Genomic DNA, 12,057 nt, shown 5'->3' on the forward strand with positions numbered 1-12,057 from the left:
CCTGACAAGCACCTTCGAGAGGTCTCTGCTTACCTGACATCTTGCTGACGCTTCAGACAGCCGCTCCGAGGCGCAGCCCTTCCCTTCTATGCAGTATTGTCGCCATGCCTCTCCCAAGACGTCAAGTACTCCCATCCCGCCCACAGGCGGGAGACAAGAAACCGCAGAAGAGGAAGAGAGAACGCTGTCGTGCCTGCATTATGCTCCTTCATCGAACAAACTGATGTGAAAACTTGAATCTGTTACTGACAGGAGGAGGACACGTGCTGTTGAACTGAGCCAAACACACTGTAAATATCTGCAGACTCCCCCCCTCCCCACCCCCTCCCAGCTGATCTCGAGATTTCTTTTGAAGAAGTAAATTTGTCCAATGGGTGTAAACTATAACCTACTGTAATTAAGTGCAATTTCCCCTCCACTCCCTTTCACCCCTACCCTGTATATAATACTAAAGTGTCTATTAGTTTTCTTTGTAAAGGTCAGAGTTGAATTTTCAAAGTGATTTGCCCCCTTTTTTTCTCCCCCCACGGAGACGTATCCTGAGTCGGAAGTGAAGCCTCTGCCCCTTTCCCTCAGGCCTGGACACACACAGGCACTGTACGTTTGGGACTGACTGCCAGCCGACTCCAATCTCCTGATGTTAAGACACACCTCTGGATCCTGGAGGGGCTGAACATAGTGTCAGACTAACATCCTAGCTCCCGGTGGGGCTAGGGGTTCAGTCAGGACACCACCCAAGAAACCCCCAAGGCAAGGAAACTGGCTGCTTCATAGCACAAGAAAAAGTTACCCTTTCGGAAAGCCTCCCATTAAAACGATTTATTTTATCACCGCCCAGAGTCTCATATTTCTGTCTCTGACATTTCCCCTGCCCCGGTTCCACCAAGAGCCCCTGGTTCCTGTTCTCCTTGGAGTTTTCCACTTAGTCCATTGGATTCATGGCTACATGTCCTAGTGTCTTCACACCAGCTGTACTGCTAAGGTAAGAAGAGTTAATTCCCCTCGCCAGACTCCACAACCCCCCACCCCCACCACCAGGGGATCTGGCCACAGTGGGAGCCCACACCTTTGTCTTCCCTGCAACTCACAGGAACAAAGGAATAGAGCCAGCTCTTGGTGACTCTTGGTCATAGGGACAGATTAAAAGCGGAAAGAATGGAAACCCTGTGGGTAACTTTTTTGGCCTCGTTTCAAGCGTTAATCCCAGTCTTCCTTCTATGGAGCTGTTAGTCACTAGGAGAATGGGAAAACTCTTGTGGTTGCCGCCTCCTGTCCAGCTTTGCCCCTCAGGCCAGGATGCTGACGAATAAAAGCCAAAGGCCTGGACACTCCACCAGCAAGGACATTGCCACAAACAATCCAGTGCTGACTTCAGGAAAGAGGATGGACCTGTCTTCCTTGCCATCTCCTCTTATACAGCAGAGACCTACCAGCATGTGGTTTCTTGCTTCAAGTCAGAGCATTTGCCAGGCGCAGTGTGAACGAGGGAATTGTGCTGAGCAGGTCGCAGGCAATAGGTGCAGTGGAAGACACACTTCGCAGTGATCTGGGCAGATTTACTGAGTACGTATCCTACTATGTGCCCAGGACAGGGATGGGTAGATAAGGAAATGCCGACCTCCTTTGGTTCCCGGCTCCCCTGGACGATGTCACGTGAGCTGAAGTGGTCAAGAGAACATTCCTAGTTCAGTTGAGAGGAGCTGGGGTGGGCCACTGCCAAGCACCACGTGTCAGGAGAGGCCAAGATCCCCTGTCACTAGTTGAGATGTCCTATTGGGTAGCTCCTGTGAGTTCCAGGATGAGGAAGGGAATACAGGCCTCAAGCCCGAGCCTCAGTTGGAACCCCATATCTGGACTCACGTTTCTGGAACAAGTATCTTAATTGGGTACATTTTAGATCTTGCATTATTGCGATAGCCCCAAGAATGCAGAAGGTCTTTTCATCCAAGCAGTCATGTGGGCAGAACTGGAGGCTGAGGGGAGGGAGGATAGGTAGGCTGGGGAAGGTTCTAGGGACTTTTCCTAACCAAACCCTATATAAACCAAGACATGTAGAAGACAACCCTGGCAAGGTTAGCACCTCCCTTCTGCATCAAGCAGGGACCTTCTATACTGGCTCTACAAGGGACAAGGAGGCCACCATGTAGGGTTCATGTGGAATTACCCCCTCTGAAGATTTACTTGTAACTAAAAACTCTCATTCTTCCCCCAGAACTATATGGACTGACATTTCCAGGGCCTCTCTTTACACCTGGAGCCCAGACTGACAGACAGATGGCTCTGTTTTCCCATGACCTACTGTCATTTTCTGGGAAAAGCTCTGGGGAAGCAGATTTCATTTTAACACTCATGGAAATGAAATCAGTAATGAAGACCTGCCTTCAAATGCATTAACCTTTTCCATGCCAAACAGTGGACTCTTCCCCCAACTAAGGCAGAGATAACTGGGGGGTTAGCCGCTAGATTCAGGGGGATAAGAACACAATGTAGACACCCAGGGAATCTGAGCTCTTGGCCCACGGCTGGAGGCAGGTCTTTGGTATTCATTTGGGAGCCAGAATGCCCTGATTAGAATCTCCAACTCCAGCACTTAACCCCATCCTCTGTGTCCTCCATTAAATTGAGTAATGATAATAGTACCTCCTGTATAAGGTTGTTTGAGGAGTGAATGAGTTGAGACACTTGGAAGTGTAGCTGGTATGTTGTGTTATCAGTACTCTCTCATCCCACAGTGACATCTCGCATGGTCTTCCAGGCTTTGTTGCTATTTCCAGATAACCTAACCACAAATCTGATGCTTGATAAAACAGCTGGTAAAGTGATTTTCTTCATTTCTATGGTGTATGGCAAATCCAGCCAGGGACCAAGGATGAGTCAGGGAGGAGGCATCTGAGGAAAGGAGAAAGGCCTGACCGAAGAGAGTCTTTGTCTCCTAAAGGGAAAGAAGGAGGTGAAATGTGGTGACCATTGCAGGAAGTATGAGAGCCAGGAGGCTGAGACTACAGCTGGCGGTGGTCCTAAGGGTCGGTGGGGGGCATGCCAGAGGAGTGCCCAGAGCAAGCAATGGTGTGGGTCAGGAAGAAGCAGGAGCAAACTTCTTCCCAAGGAAAATCAGGGCTGATGTGTTCCCTTCGAATTAGGAATTAACTCAAACAAACACCATCAAAATCTGCTCTGGAATGTGAGATTGCTGATAGGGGCCCATGCAGTGCTATATGACATATCCATGTTATAATACTTCAAACATATCCCGATTGCATCCTATAGGCTGAATACTCATGAGAAGCTACAGTCCACTAAACCAAATGGCTATAAAGCCTGCCCCTCCCTTCCTCTCCCCCTCTCCTCCTCCCCTCTCTCCCTCCCCACTCCCTCTCCCTCTCCTTCTCCTCCCTCTCTTCCTCCCTCTCTCTGCCCCCAGTTCTGGTGCAGAGGTCATTCTGGCTAGGCAAATACTAGATTGTCAGCCAAGATTTATAACATGCCTGTATTTTTTAAATGAATCTTTGGGGTGTGCAGGACTTGACACACACCTGAATGACCATTTTTTCCTGGGTGTCTGTACGGAGATGTGTGCATGTATAGGGAGGAAATGTGTTCTAAGGGACAGCAGAGCAGAGCAAACAAAGTGAGGGGGGTGGGGGTAACATCAAAAGCGGGACTCATCAAAGCAATTTTCACACAGTCCGTGTATGTATGTTTACGCCAACAAATCGTACAACACAAACGACATATTTCTTTACAGTTTCCACATAATTAATTTTCTTAACGTACTATCGTATTCCCAAAAGGCAGGTTTCTTTTCTCTGCCCTATTGTCCAGAGATCCTTACTAAGCCAATCACATCAAACTATTCTCAATTACGAAAGGGATAAAAAGAGAAAGCTAATTTTTTTAAAAAACAAAAACAAAAAAATCCCAGTATAAGGAAAATGTGCCTGGTTTCCTGAGCTTTATAAGTCCTTCCATGTATCCCTTTGCTTTTGGAAACATTACCTAGTCCAAAATTATGTTTCTCATTTATTTATTCAAGAAATATTTACTGACACCTATTATGTGCCAGGCACCATTGTTCTAGACACTGAGGGTACATCAATGAACCAAATAAATAAAAATCCTTCCCCTCTTGGGGCACCTGGTTGGCTCAGTCAGTGGAGCGCGCGACTCTTGATCTCAACGTCATGAGTTCGAGCCGCATTTTGGCTGTAGAGATTACTTAAAATCAAAATCTTGAAATCCTTCCCCTCTTGAAGTTCATTCTAGTGGGGGAAACAAGCAGTAACTGAATGCGTGTGTGTGATGACAAAAACTTCTACGGAAGCAGGGAGGTTAGAGGAGCTCGAGCTGAGTGACAGAATGGCGTGTCAGGGATGTGGGATATGACAAATGACAGAGGGCAGTTGTCACTGCCATCTGTAGGCACTGCTGTGAGGACTTGGCTTTTCCTCTGAGGGATCTAGGAGCCATCAGAGAGTCATGAATGAAGCAGAGACAAGATGTAACTATGTTTTCAGAGGATCCCTCTGGCTGCTGAGTTGTACGGAGGGGCCAAGAGTGATGGCAAAAAACCATCAGAAGCCATTGCTGTCATCGGCCTGAGACCAGGAGTGGCAGAGGGGCAATGGAAGTGAAGAGAGGCAGTGGGATTGTGAGTGTCCCCTTGAAGGAAGAGAATTTGAAGGCACCAAGATTTCCCGGTGGTTTGGACATAGAGTGTGGGAAGGAGAGGCTCTGAAGGCCATTGCAAGGTTTGGGGCCTGAATGAAGTAGGAAACAGAAATTGATGCAGAAATGAAAAACAGGGTTGTCTGAGACTAGACTCTATCTCAGATTTTTTTTTTTTTTTTGAGAAAGAGAGAGTCGGGGGGTGGGGAGAGAATCTTAAGCAGGCTCCATGCTCAGTGCAGAGCCCAACACAGGGCTCGATCTCACAAACTGTGAGATCATGACTCTTGAGCTGAAATCAAGAGTCAGATGCTTAACCGACTGAGCCATGCAGGCGCCCCTCAGATATCTTTTAAAGTGGCACTTTAAAAGTGGTAGGTCATGCTGTGATGTCTGCTACTGTATCCCTGATGTGATCTCCGAGCTCTCCAGGTGGCAATAACATGACATTCAATCATGTATCCAACCAATGTTTATTGAGTACTTACTATGTGCCTACTCTTCTAGGCATGGGGAGAAAAGCGGTTAAAAAAATGTCACTTTTCCCGTGGTGCTTATGTTCAAGTGGGAGGAGCCTACAATAATACACAAACATACACCATGCCGGGAATTGATAGGTACTAGAAAGAAACACAAATAGCCAAGAAAGGGGCTGGAGGCAGGGAAGGAGGTGAATTCATTTGTAGGGGGATCTCTGTGGGAGACTGTATTCATTTCCTGTGGCTGCTCTAACAAATTACCAGAAATATGTTCTCTCACAGTTCTAGAGGCCAGAAGTCCAAAATCAGTATCATGGGGCCAAAACCAAGGTGACAGCAGGTCATACTCCCACTGGAGGCTGTAGAGGAGTTTCTGTTGCTTGCTTCTTCCAACTTCTGGTGGCCCCATCACCAGTCCCCACCTCCATGGTCATTTTACCTTCTCTTCAGTGCCAGATCTCCCCCTTACCCTTCTCATGAGGATACCTGTGGTTGCATTGCATTTAGGGCCCACTGGATTATCTAAAGTATTCTTCTTTGGAGCACCTGGCTGGCTCATTTGGTAGAACGTGTGAATTTAGATCTTGGAGTTGTGAGTTCAAGCCCCATGTTACTTAAAAATAAAATCTTAAAAAAAAAGTTTATTTACTTATTTTGAGAGAGAGCAAGAGAGCATACATGTGCATGCATGTGAGTAGGGGAGGGGCAGAGAGAAAGAGAGAGAGAGAGAGAGAGAGAGAGAGAGAGAGAATCCCAAGTAGGCTCCATACTGTCAGTGCAGAGCCCAGCAGGGGGCTCAAACTCACAAACCATGAGATCATGACCTGAGCTGAAATCAAGAGTAGGATGTTTAACTGACTGAGCCAACCAGGGCCCCCCCCAAAAGCAATAAAATAAAATAGTCTTCTTTAATCATATCTGCCCAGACTTTTTCCTTTTAAGGTAACATTTACAGCTTCCAGGGATTAGGACCTAATATATTTGGGGTCATTATATAGTCTAATACAGAGACTTTATGACAAATCCAGAATAGAACTTACAGTGATAGTTTCTTTTGCACAATTTTTCAATTAAAATATGATTACTTCACAATAGATATAAATCAAACTATCATGCTGCATGCCTTAAACTTATACAGTGATATATGTCAATTATTTTTCAATAAAACTGGGGTAGGAGGGGGGGGAATCATCATTATATTTGTAAAACAGATTGCCTTTCCCATGAAACGTGAATGACAATGAGGCTTCTTAATCTTTAGGAAATCTACTTTCAACAGAATCCATACTTTGGAGAAGCTTAAATTAATAAGTAAATGAAAAACCTAAACATGTTGCTCATGTTTGTATCATGGAAGCCAAACACCAAGCTACCACTGTAGTTAGGGTTAACCATTCATCCACTTCTTTGTTCATCTAGTAAATATTTGTTGCTGCTGTAGAGAGTTGTGGTTAAGAGCTCAGGCTGGAGAGCAATAAAAAAATCTGGATTCAAATCCTGGCTCTGCCACTCACTAGGTGTGTGATCTTGGGAAGTCTACTTGGTCTGTTTCCTTATCTGAAAATAAGGTTGGCATAGGGTTAAATGAGAGACAAGGTGCATCAAGCCCTATGCCTGGTACAAAGAAAGTGTTCAGTAAGTGTTAATTATTGGCATCCAGTCCCTCCAGGATTACAACATGAGAAAACATGATGGGCCCCAACTTCACTGTCACTGGATGTTTTTCCCCAACTAGGATGTAAGTTCTATGAGAACAGGGGTTGGTGTTTTGTTCACTGTTTTGGGCCCCATCTTTTGGTACCTGGAACATATTAGGTACTCAGTAAATACATTTTTTTAATGTTTATTTGAGAGGGAGAAAGAGAAAGAGAGAGAGAGAGAGGGAGACACAGAATCTGAAGCAGGCTCCAGGTTCCAAGCTGTCAGCGGGGAGCCCGATGCAAGGCTCGAACCCATGAACCGTGAGATCATGACCTGAGCTGAAGTCAGATGCGTAACCAACTGAGCCACCCGGGCACCCCCTCATTAAATATTTTTTGAATGAATGAATGTGCATATGTATGTCATGGAGTTTACTAGTTAAATGTCTGGAAAATGACCCAATGTATACCTACCACCACCATGTCAAACTCGTCAAACTTCAAAGGAAGGAGCAAGTCATTATTATTGCTTTTATAAATGGAGATAAGAAGAAAGGAAATAGGGGCCCCTGGGTGGCTCAGTCGGTTGAGCGTCCGACTTGGGCTCAGGTCACGATCTCACAGTCTGTGGATTCGAGCCCCACGTCAGGCTCTGTGCTGACAGCTCAGAGCCTGGAGCCTGTTTCCAATCCTGTGTCTCCCTCTCTCTCTGCCCCTCCCCCAGTCTCACTTTGTCTCACTCTGTCTCTCAAAAATAAATAAATATTTAAAAAAAAAAAAGAAGAAAGGAAATAGATAATAGATAAAAATCGAGCTCCTACATGCAGAAAAATGAACCTGGACCACTTTCTTACACCATATACAAAAGTAAACTCAAAATGGATGGAAGACCTAAACATAAGACAGCAAGCCATCAAAATTCTAAAGAAGAAAGGGAGTAAAAACCTCTTTGACCTTGGCTGCAGCAACTTCTTACTCAACAGGTCTCCAGAGGCAAGGGAAACAAAAGCAAAAATGAACTACTGGGACCTCATCAAAACAAAAAGCTTCTGCACAGCAAAAGAAACAATCAGCAAAACTAAAAGGCAACCGACGGAATGGGAGAAGATATTTGCAAATGACATAACAGATAAAGGGTTAGGATCCAAAATCTATAGAGAACTTATCAAACTCAACACCCAAAAAACAAATAATCCAGTGAAGAAATGGGCAAAAGACATGAATAGACACTTTTCCAAAGAAGATATCCAGATGCCAACCAACACATGAAAAAATGCTCAACGTCATTCATCATCAGGGAAATACAAATCAAAACCACAATGAGATACCACCTGACACCTGTCAGAATGGCTAACATTAACAACTCAGGCAACAACAGATGTTGGTGAGGATGCAGAGAAAGAAGATCTCTTTTGCACTGCTGGTGGGAATACAAACTGGTGCAGCCACTCTGGAAAACAGTATGGAGGTTCCTCAAAAAATTAAAAATAGAACTACCCTATGACCCAGCAATTGCACTAGTAGGTATTTATCCAAGGGATACAGGTGTGCTGTTTCTAAGGGGCACATGCACCCCAATGTTTATAGCAGCACTGTCAACAATAGCCAAAGTATGGAAAGAGCCCAAATGTCCATCCACTGATGGAGAAAGAAGATGTGGTATATGTATACAATGGAGTATTACTTGGCAATCAAAAAGAATGAAATCTTGCCATTTGCAATAACGTGGATGGAACTACAGGGTATTATGCTAAATGAAATTAGTCAGAGAAAGACAAATATCATATGACTTCACTCATATGAAGAATTTAAGATGCAATACAGGTGAACATAAGGGAAGGGAAACAAAAATAATATAAAAAGAGGGAGGGGGACAAAACATAAGAGACTCTTAAATATAGAGAACAGAGGGTTGCTGGGAGGGTTGTGGGAGGGGGGGATGGGCTAAATGGGTAAGGGGTATTAAGGAATCTACTCCTGAAATCATTGTTGCACCACATGCTAACTAACTTAGGTGTAAATTAAAAGAGAAATTATTTTTAAAAATGGAGGTCCTAGGTAATGACTTATGGGCTAGTGTAATATTAAGGTTAGTTAGATTGGCTTGGAACCCATTCTGGCTCCTGAGCTGGCACTCAAAAGGGAAAACCAACAACAAACCACTTCTATCTATCTACCCATGGGCCCAACCTCTATACCTCATCTGCAGATATTCCTATAATCTGCAGGAATATGCCAGATTGCACCCTTCTCAAGTACAGAACCCCTTGACTATGCCTTCTTTACTAGCCTAACCCAGGTCTTCATTCCTTTAACCATGTCCTTTGTATATTTTCATTATGCAGAACATCTAAGTATGGTGGAGAGGCATGTTAACAGGTTCCCATTCACTCATTCATTCAACAAACCTCTTTTTCACACTGTCTTTGAGCTGGTGTAGTGTGGTGGGTACTGAGGGCTCCAAGATGCCCTGAGGGAGTCCCGAACCTGGCTGGGGAGACAGACAAATTAACAAGTGATTGTAATGCAGTGTGTAGGTGTTAGAAGGTAGAGTGGTAGGACAGTGGAAGCAATTCTGTTTAGATAGAAATCAGAGAAGGTCCTTTGAAAGACGCTTGACATCATAAAGAATGAGTGACAGTTTACCAGGCAGATGGGGGGTGGGAAAGACATTTCACGTTGAGGGACCACAACATGCAAAATGAATGTCCAAATCAATGAGTTCCCAGTGTTGTTTCAGCCCAAACCTTCTGTCTTCTGCATGCCTGGGACCCCTGCCTGAACTTCTCTTGCCCTGGTTCTGTAAATCATGATCTGACAGGCTGCAGGGTCCTCAGGTCAAGGTAATGGGTCACTAGCCAGCTGGTGCCTCTGAGGAGTGGACCAGAGTCTAAGAATCAAATATGTGGGCCCCACATCTCAGATGAGCAGAGGTAAGGCGTGGGGTAAGGCATGTGATGTTTACGTTCAGAAACTGCAAAGCCACTAGCCTTGCAAAGTGTCATTATGTCCGCAGGTGGAGGGTAATTTTCTTGTTACTCAAGGACTCTTGATCGGGTGCAAATTGGTGTCTGGGGAATTGCTTTATGACCCAGAGCCAGGCAGCGATAGATAGGAGATGTGGTTTGCTGGGCAGAAGTTTACAAGGCAGGAAATTGCTTCACTGGGTACAACCATTCATAAGAAACACCTCTGGGAAAAGGGAGACTGGGCTCCTGGCAGGTCTGCCCCTGGCCATTTGTTTACATCAGCAACAACCCATGTTCCTGGTTACACAATGTGGCAGCGTCACTTTGAGTGGGGGATCTTTGCCCCATGGAAGAATAAACACATTCCTTACTCGCAATGGAATTAGCAGACCTCACAGGCTTTTCAGTGACTCTCCTGGAGGCCTTAATGTCATAGGAAGGTGACTCTAAACATGATTAGCTATACAACCAAACTTAGTCCAAATTTGGTTGAATTCCCCTTTAAATGGCAGTGCATGTTTAGATGAAGATGCCCCAAAGGTGAAGGGTGGAAAAGTGTGACAATCTTTTGTCAGTCAGTAGCCAAAGCCACACAAGGTTTCTTAGAAACAATTCAGTCACTGGTGTAGGGGTCATTGGTCAATCTTTGGGGAGGAGAGGACAGGGCTGTGGGTTGTTTGGGTGTATTTCAAAGCCCATGTTTTCATTGTCCCACCAACTCTTAGCTGAGTTCTAGAGTCCAGAGATTTTCTGCATTAGAGCCATCAGATCTGCACATGTCATGGGGAGGAAAGATAAGGGGCAGTGGCCAGTGTCTCCAGAACCATGGGCGGGGGGGGGGGGGGTCTGTCTGGCAAGTTACTGGAGGCCTCCAACCCAGCACTGCTCATTAGAGGCAAGAATCATGGGGCACCTGGGTGGCTCAGTCAGTTGAGTGTCTGACTCTTGATTTCGGCTCAGGTCATGATCTTGTGAGTCATGAGTTCAAGCCTTGCACTAGGCTCTGTGCTGATAGCACGGAGCCTGCTTGGGATTGTCTGTCTCCTCTCTCTCTCACTCTCAAAATACATAAACTTTAAGAAAATGAAGCAAGAGTCACGCCCTAGGCCCTACTCTTCCCCACCGCCTTAGTCACCCCATCTTGGTCCCATCCTGGCCAGGTGAGTTTCAACGGGCTGCTTCGCTTCTCTGAGGCCTCAGGTTCTATATCTGTGAAATGGAGGACTTAATGTCAATGTGCCACTTAGGGTCACAGCTCTGAAGTGAGAATCTGGTGAGACTCTGAATGTCCTCCTCTCAAGCGTGTTCACACACCATGGTTTGGTGCATTGTCCTAGAGCACTTGGGCATGTGAGGGGACGTGGATGGAGATTTTGTTTTATGTTTCTTACCTTTCTAAGAGGAGCTTCAGATGGTAAACCCGCCATTACCTCTGACTTAGCCCAGAACCTGTTATTTGTGTACCTATGCTTTTGGACAGAACATTCCAGAGCAGGAGCAAAGGCAGAAGGACCTGGGCCTGCCCCATCTGTGTTTCTTTCATTTACTTCCTTGGAGATTATTCATGTAAATCTGTTTCCCATTTGCAAGTTTTTTTTTTTTTGGTAGTTTTATGGTTTTATTAACACAAATATTACATGCACATAAGCTGTCTGTCTCTTCAATTTCTTTGCTGCGCAGGCTGGCGTTGGGATTGGTGGCTCTGATGGCCAGCTAGGCTGCTCTTTCTACAGTAGCTTTGTGGTTCTTGGAGGAGATACTGTGAGCAATCTCTGTACAGTAAGATTTGTCACACATCAGCAGCACTTCAACCTCCTTGACATTGTGAACTAGGAACTTCTGGAAGCCACTGGACAGCCTGTGCTTTGTTTTCTTATTGGTCCTGTAACCAGTGTTGGGCATTAAGATCTGACCCTTGAATCTTCTGCATACCATGTTGTCAATGCCTCTGGGTTTCCACCGGTTGCACTGAATTTTGACATATCAGTCTGAAAGGCACCAGATGAACTTCTTGGCCCTCTGTTGCACAATCTTGGACTTCACCAGAGGTCTGAGAGTGGCCATGATGCCAAGTAGGAGCTGGCTGCCACCTCCGCAGGTAGCCGAGGAAGAGAGGAGAAAGTGGCATGTGAGGGCTTCACATTTGCAAGTTCTACAGGGGCCAGACCGTGTCCTTCTTGGTCACCATTATACCTCCAGTACCTCATAGGGTGCCTGGTGCATAGTAGGTTCTTTATAAAGACATGTTGAGTGGATAAAAGTTCATCAATGCATGGATATATAGATAAACGGGTTGCATTTTTT

General features: G+C 45.4%; 1 pseudogene; it reads right to left on the reverse strand.

The window, feature by feature from the left end:
- Window positions 1–10,855: 10,855 nt before the first annotated feature.
- On the reverse strand, window positions 10,856–11,817 carry LOC124513156 (60S ribosomal protein L32-like; annotated as a pseudogene).
- Between the last annotated feature and the right edge of the window lie 240 nt (window positions 11,818–12,057).

The sequence above is a fragment of the Lynx rufus genome, unplaced genomic scaffold (genome assembly GCF_022079265.1).
Source record: "Lynx rufus isolate CCGP_SWC_20201006 ecotype Redwood Valley unplaced genomic scaffold, mLynRuf1.p SCAF_18, whole genome shotgun sequence".
Taxonomy (NCBI): Eukaryota; Metazoa; Chordata; class Mammalia; order Carnivora; family Felidae; genus Lynx; species Lynx rufus.